Here is an 8,170-nt window from a genome sequence, read left to right as displayed (position 1 = left end):
CAGAGTTTGGACTTCTCTCATGGACGAAGCTAAAGACTTGTCATATGCAATGTACAAATCATGCTTCCAGACACAGAAGAAAGGCAAAAGAAAACCTTGCAATTTCATTTTTGAACTTTTTGTGTTTCAAAATGAGACTATTCTTTTAAAACATTCAAAGCTATCTAGACAGTAGGGAACCTGCAGTTTTCCTAATATACCACAATACAGTTGAAATTTGAACAAGTATGCTCTTATTTTTAGAACAACTAAAATGTTTCCGTAGGATTCTATTGATAGTTTTCTTTGTGTGCTTATTTGGAAAGTGCAGTGACAAGATTAAAAAATGGCTACAGAGTTTGGACTTGTCTGATCGATAAAACCCAAGACTTGTCAAAAGCTATGTGTAAATCATGCATAAATAGAAGAAAGGCAATTGAAAAATGATGAAGGCAAGATTCATAAGTATGTACAAATTCTATTGGGAGTATGGCAAAAACAAAACTCAGTTGATACTATTGACTTAGCCAATTGAGAAAAGAAGATATATATAAACCATGAGATGCACCGTACAAAAGAAATAGAGGGCTCGTCCGGGATTTGAACCAGGGACCTCTCGCACCCAAAGAGAGAATCATACCCCTAGACCAACGAGCCAACTGAAATAAGCCTGTTTAATTTGATTTCTTAACTATTTTATGTGAAAATGGTATTCTTTTAAAGCAGTCACTAATGTATACAAGGAGGAAATATTAGCATAAATAAAATATTTCCTAATAGTCAATATTTTTCTAAGTATACTTGCTTGGAAATTGCTGTACAAAGTTTTATGATGCCCAGCAGAGTTTTTCTGATGGATAAAACCCAAGACATGTCACATGCTATGTGCAGATAAGTACTTACAAATAATTTTAGCAGTTTGACAAAAATCAAAATTCAATTCTGCAAATAAGTAAATCCAATCTATTTTGAGAGTTTTGAAAAAACAACATTCAGTTGAAATTCACTCAGGAAATTGACTTCAATAAGATAATGGAACCATGTCAAAAAATCTGAAAAGTTGGGCTCATCCAGGATTTGAACCCGGGACCTCTCGCACCCATAGTGAGAGTCATAGAATCATCAAGTAAGCATGTTTTATTTGATTTCTTAACTGTTTTTATATGAAAATGGTAATCTTTTAAAGCAGTCACTAATTTATACAAGGAGGAAATATTATCATAAATAAAATATTTCCTAATAGTCAATATTTTTCTAAGTACACTTGTTCGGAAATTGCTGTGCAAAGTTTTATGATGCCCAGCAGAGTTTTTCTGATGGATAAAACCCAAGACATGTCACATGCTATGTGCAGGTAAGTAATTACAAATAATTTTAGCAGTTTGACAAAAAACAAAATTCAATTGTGCAAATAAGCAAATCCAATCTATTTTGTGAGTTTTTAAAAAATAATATTCAGTTGAAGATTTTTCTCAGGAAATTGACTTCAATAAGATAATGGAACCATGTCAAAGAATCAGAAAATTTGGGTTCGATCAAGATTTGAACCTGGGACCTCTCGCACCCTAAGCGAGAATCATAACCCTAGACCAACAAGCCACCTACCAGAACATTTTTCTATTGATTTTTCAATTGATTTAAAGAAAATAGCTTTTTGTTTTTAAAAACACCATACACATTTATGTAAAAATGAATTTGTAAAATAAATAAAATATTTCCTTATGGTCCAGTAGATAGTTTTCTAAGTATGCATATAGGAAAAGTGCAGGGACAAGATTTGTGAGTGCCTACAGAGTTTGGACTTCTCTCATGGACGAAGCTAAAGACTTGTCATATGCAATGTACAAATCATGCTTCCAGACACAGAAGAAAGGCAAAAGAAAACCTTGCAATTTCATTTTTGAATTTTTTGTGTTTCAAAATGAGACTATTCTTTTAAAACATTCAAAGCTATCTAGACAGTAGGGAACCTGCAGTTTTCCTAATATACCACAATACAGTTGAAATTTGAATAAGTATGCTCTTATTTTTAGAACAACTAAAATGTTTCCGTAGGATTCTATTGATAGTTTTCTTTGTGTGCTTATTTGGAAAGTGCAGTGACAAGATTTAAAAATGGCTACAGAGTTTGGACTTGTCTGATAGATAAAACCCAAGACTTGTCAAAAGCTATGTGTAAATCATGCATAAATAGAAGAAAGGCAATTGAAAAATGATGAAGGCAAGATTCATAAGTATGTACAAATTCTATTGGGAGTATGGCAAAAACAAAACTCAGTTGATACTATTGACTTAGCCAATTGAGAAAAGAAGATATATATAAACCATGAGATGCACCGTACAAAAGAAATAGAGGGCTCGTCCGGGATTTGAACCAGGGACCTCTCGCACCGAAAGCAAGAATCATACCCCTAGACCAATGTGCCAACTGAAATAAGCCTGTTTTATTTGATTTCTTAACTATTTTATATGAAAATGGTATTCTTTTAAAGCAGTCACTAATGTATACAAGGAGGAAATATTAGCATAAATAAAATATTTCCTAATAGTCAATATTTTTCTAAGTATACTTGCTTGGAAATTGCTCTGCAAAGTTTTATGATGCCTAGCAGAGTTTTTCTGATGGATAAAACCCAAGACATGTCACATGCTATGTGCAGATAAGTACTTACAAATAATATTAGAAGTTTGACAAAAAACAAAATTCAATTCTGCAAATAAGTAAATCCAATATATTTTGAGAGTTTTGAAAAAACAACATTCAGTTGAAATTCACTCTGGAAATTGACTTCAATAAGTCCATGTCAAAGAATCTGAAAATTTGGGCTCGTCCACGATTTGAACCTGGGATCTCTCGCATCCTAAGCGAGAATCATAACCCTAGACCAACAAGCCACCTACCTGAACATTTTTCTATTGATTTTTCAATTGATTTAAAGAAAATAGCTTTTTGTTTTTAAAAAACACCATACACATTTATGTAAAAATGAATTTGTAAAATAAATAAAATATTTCCTTATGGTCCAGTAGATAGTTTTCTAAGTATGCATATAGGAAAAGTGCAGGGACAAGATTTGTGAGTGCCTACAGAGTTTGGACTTCTCTCATGGACGAAGCTAAAGACTTGTCATATGCAATGTACAAATCATGCTTCCAGACACAGAAGAAAGGCAAAAGAAAACCTTGCAATTTCATTTTTGAACTTTTTGTGTTTCAAAATGAGACTATTCTTTTAAAACATTCAAAGCTATCTAAACAGTAGGGAACCTGCAGTTTTCCTAATATACCACAATACAGTTGAAATTTGAACAAGTGTGCTCTTATTTTTAGAACAACTAAAATGTTTCCGTAGGATTCTATTGATAGTTTTCTTTGTGTGCTTATTTGGAAAGTGCAGTGACAAGATTAAAAAATGGCTACAGAGTTTGGACTTGTCTGATCGATAAAACCCAAGACTTGTCAAAAGCTATGTGTAAATCATGCATAAATAGAAGAAAGGCAATTGAAAAATGATGAAGGCAAGATTCATAAGTATGTACAAATTCTATTGGGAGTATGGCAAAAACAAAACTCAGTTGATACTATTGACTTAGCCAATTGAGAAAAGAAGATATATATAAACCATGAGATGCACCGTACAAAAGAAATAGAGGGCTCGTCCGGGATATGAACCAGGGACCTCTCGCACCCAAAGCGAGAATCATACCCCTAGACCAACGAGCCAACTGAAATAAGCCTGTTTAATTTGATTTCTTAACTATTTTATGTGAAAATGGTATTCTTTTAAAGCAGTCACTAATGTATACAAGGAGGAAATATTAGCATAAATAAAATATTTCCTAATAGTCAATATTTTTCTAAGTATACTTGCTTGGAAATTGCTGTACAAAGTTTTATGATGCCCAGCAGAGTTTTTCTGATGGATAAAACCCAAGACATGTCACATGCTATGTGCAGATAAGTACTTACAAATAATTTTAGCAGTTTGACAAAAATCAAAATTCAATTCTGCAAATAAGTAAATCCAATCTATTTTGAGAGTTTTGAAAAAAACAACATTCAGTTGAAATTCACTCAGGAAATTGACTTCAATAAGATAATGGAACCATGTCAAAAAATCTGAAAAGTTGGGCTCATCCAGGATTTGAACCCGGGACCTCTCGCACCCATAGTGAGAGTCATAGAATCATCAAGTAAGCATGTTTTATTTGATTTCTTAACTGTTTTTATATGAAAATGGTATTCTTTTAAAGCAGTCACTAATTTATACAAGGAGGAAATATTATCATAAATAAAATATTTCCTAATAGTCAATATTTTTCTAAGTACACTTGCTTGGAAATTGCTGTGCAAAGTTTTATGATGCCCAGCAGAGTTTTTCTGATGGATAAAACCCAAGACATGTCACATGCTATGTGCAGGTAAGTAATTACAAATAATTTTAGCAGTTTGACAAAAAACAAAATTCAATTGTGCAAATAAGCAAATCCAATCTATTTTGTGAGTTTTTAAAAAATAATATTCAGTTGAAGATTTTACTCAGGAAATTGACTTCAATAAGATAATGGAAGCATGTCAAAGGATCAGAAAATTTGGGTTCGATCACGATTTGAACCTGGGACCTCTCGCACCCTAAGCGAGAATCATAACCCTAGACCAACAAGCCACCTACCAGAACATTTTTTCTATTGATTTTTCAATTGATTTAAAGAAAATAGCTTTTTGTTTTTAAAAACACCATACACATTTATGTAAAAATGAATTTGTAAAATAAATAAAATATTTCCTTATGGTCCAGTAGATAGTTTTCTAAGTATGCATATAGGAAAAGTGCAGGGACAAGATTTGTGAGTGCCTACAGAGTTTGGACTTCTCTCATGGACGAAGCTAAAGACTTGTCATATGCAATGTACAAATCATGCTTCCAGACACAGAAGAAAGGCAAAAGAAAACCTTGCAATTTCATTTTTGAACTTTTTGTGTTTCAAAATGAGACTATTCTTTTAAAACATTCAAAGCTATCTAGACAGTAGGGAACCTGCAGTTTTCCTAATATACCACAATACAGTTGAAATTTGAACAAGTATGCTCTTATTTTTAGAACAACTAAAATGTTTCCGTAGGATTCTATTGATAGTTTTCTTTGTGTGCTTATTTGGAAAGTGCAGTGACAAGATTTAAAAATGGCTACAGAGTTTGGACTTGTCTGATAGATAAAACCCAAGACTTGTCAAAAGCTATGTGTAAATCATGCATAAATAGAAGAAAGGCAATTGAAAAATGATGAAGGCAAGATTCATAAGTATGTACAAATTCTATTGGGAGTATGGCAAAAACAAAACTCAGTAGATGCTATTGACTTAGCCAATTCAGAAAATCAGATATATATAAACCATGAGATGCACCGTACATAAGAAATAGAGGGCTCGTCCGTCATTTGAACCCGGGACCTCTCGCACCCAAAGCGAGAATCATACCCCTAGACCAATGTGCCAACTGAAATAAGTCTGTTTTATTTGATTTCTTAACTATTTTATATGAAAATGGTATTCTTTTAAAGCAGTCACTAATTTATACAAGGAGGAAATATTATCATAAATAAAATATTTCCTAATAGTCAGTTGAAATTCACTCTGGAAATTGACTTCAATAAGATAATGGAACCATGTCAAAGAATCTAAAAATTTGGGGCTCATCCGGGATTTGAACCCGTGACCTCTCGCACCCAAAGTGAGAATCATAGAGTCATCAAGTAAGCATGTTTTATTTGATTTCTTAACTGTTTTATTTTAAAGCAGTCACTAATGTATACAAGGTGGAAATATTAGAATAAATAAAATATTTCCTAATAGTCAATATTTTTCTAAGTATACTTGCTTGGAAATTGCTGTGCAAAGTTTTATAATGCCCAGCAGAATTTTTCTGATGGATAAAACCCAAGACATGTCACATGCTATGTGCAGATAAGTACTTACAAATAATTTTAGCAGTTTGACAAAAAACAAAATTCAATTCTGCAAATAAGTAAATCCAATCTATTTTGAGAGTTTTGAAAAAACAACATTCAGTTGAAATTCACTCTGGAAATTGACTTCAATAAGATAATGGAACCATGTCAAAGAATCTAAAAATTTGGGCTCATCCGGGATTTGAACCCGTGACCTCTCGCACCCAAAGTGAGAATCATAGAGTCATCAAGTAAGCATGTTTTATTTGATTTCTTAACTGTTTTTATGTGAAAATTGTATTATTTTAAAGCAGTCACTAATGTATACAAGGTGCAAATATTAGAATAAATAAAATATTTCCTAATAGTCAAGTATACTTGCTTGGAAACTGCTGTGCAAAGTTTTATGATGCCCAGCAGAGTTTTTCTGATGGATGAAACCCAAGACATGTCACATGCTATGTGCAAATAAGTGCTTGCAAATAATTTTAGCAGTTTGACAAAAAACAAAATTCAATTCTGCAAATAAGTAAAATCCAATCTATTTTGAGAGTTTTGAAAAAACAACATTCAGTTGAAATTCACTCTGGAAATTGCCTTCAATAAGATAATGGAACCATGTCAAAGAATCTAAAAATTTGGGCTTGTCCGGGATTTGAACCCGGGACCTCTCGCACCCAAAGTGAGAGTCATAGAATCTTCAAGTAAGCATGTTTTATATGATTTCTTAACTGTTTTTATGTAAAAATTGTATTATTTTAAAGCAGTCACTAATGTATACAAGGTAGAAATATTAGCATAAGTAATATATTTCCTAATAGTCAATATTTTTCTTAGTATACTTACTTGGAAATTGCTGTGCAAAGTTTTATGATGCCCAGCAGAGTTTTTCTGATGGATAAAACCCAAGACATGTCACATGCTTTATTCAGATAAGTACTTACAAATAATTTTAGCAGTCTGACAAAAAACAAAATTCAATTCTGCAAATAAGTAAATCCAATCTATATTGAGAGTTTTGAAAAAACAACATTCAGTTGAAATTCACTCAGGAAATTGACTTCAATAAGATAATGGAACCATGTCAAAAAAATCTGAAAAGTTGGGCTCGTCCAGGATTTGATCCAGGGACCTCTCGCACCCAAAGTGAGAATCATAGAGTCATCAAGTAAGCATGTTTAATTTGATTTCTTAACTGTTTTTTATGTGAAAATTGTATTATTTTAAAGTAGTCACTAATGTATACAAGGAGGAAATATTAGCATAAATAAAATATTTCCTAATAGTCAATATTTTCTAAGTATACTTGCTTGGAAATTGCTCTGCAAAGTTTTATGATGCCTAGCAGAGTTTTTCTGATGGATAAAACCCAAGACATGTCACATGCTATGTGCAGATAAGTACTTACAAATAATATTAGCAGTTTGACAAAAAACAAAATTCAATTCTGCAAATAAGTATATCCAATCTATTTTGAGAGTTTTGAAAAAACAGCATTCAGTTGAAATTCACTTCAATAAGTCCATGTCAAAGAATCTGAAAATTTGGGCTCGTCCACAATTTGAACCTGGGACCTCTCACATCCTAAGCGAGAATCATAACCCTAGACCAACAAGCCACCTACCAGAACATTTTTCTATTGGTTTTTCAATTGATTTAAAGAAAATAGCTTTTTGTTTTTAAAAACACCATACACATTTATGTAAAAATGAATTTGTAGAATAAATAAAATATTTCCTTATGGTCCAGTAGATAGTTTTCTAAGTATGCATATAGGAAAAGTGCAGGGACAAGATTTGTGAGTGCCTACAGAGTTTGGACTTTTCTCATAGACGAAGCTAAAGACTTGTCATATGCAATGTACAAATCATGCTTCCAGACACAGAAGAAAGGCAAAAGAAAACCTTGCAATTTCATTTTTGAACTTTTTGTGTTTCAAAGTGATACTATTCTTTTAAAACATTCAAAGCTATCTAGACAGTAGGGAACCTGCAGTTTTCCTAATATACCACAATACAGTTGAAACTTGAACAAGTATGCTCTTATTTTTAGAACAACTAAAATGTTTCCGTAGGATTCTATTGATAGTTTTCTTTGTGTGCTTATTTGGAAAGTGCAGTGACAAGATTAAAATATGGCTACAGAGTTTGGACTTGTCTGATCGATAAAACCCAAGACATGTCAAAAGCTATGTGTAAATCATGCATAAATAGAAGAAAGGCAATTGAAAAATGATGAAGGCAA

This window comes from Taudactylus pleione, unplaced genomic scaffold (assembly GCF_031769625.1).
Source record: "Taudactylus pleione unplaced genomic scaffold, aTauple2 ptg000317l, whole genome shotgun sequence".
NCBI classification, from domain to species: domain Eukaryota; kingdom Metazoa; phylum Chordata; class Amphibia; order Anura; family Myobatrachidae; genus Taudactylus; species Taudactylus pleione.
Note: the sequence above shows the minus strand (reverse complement) of the source record.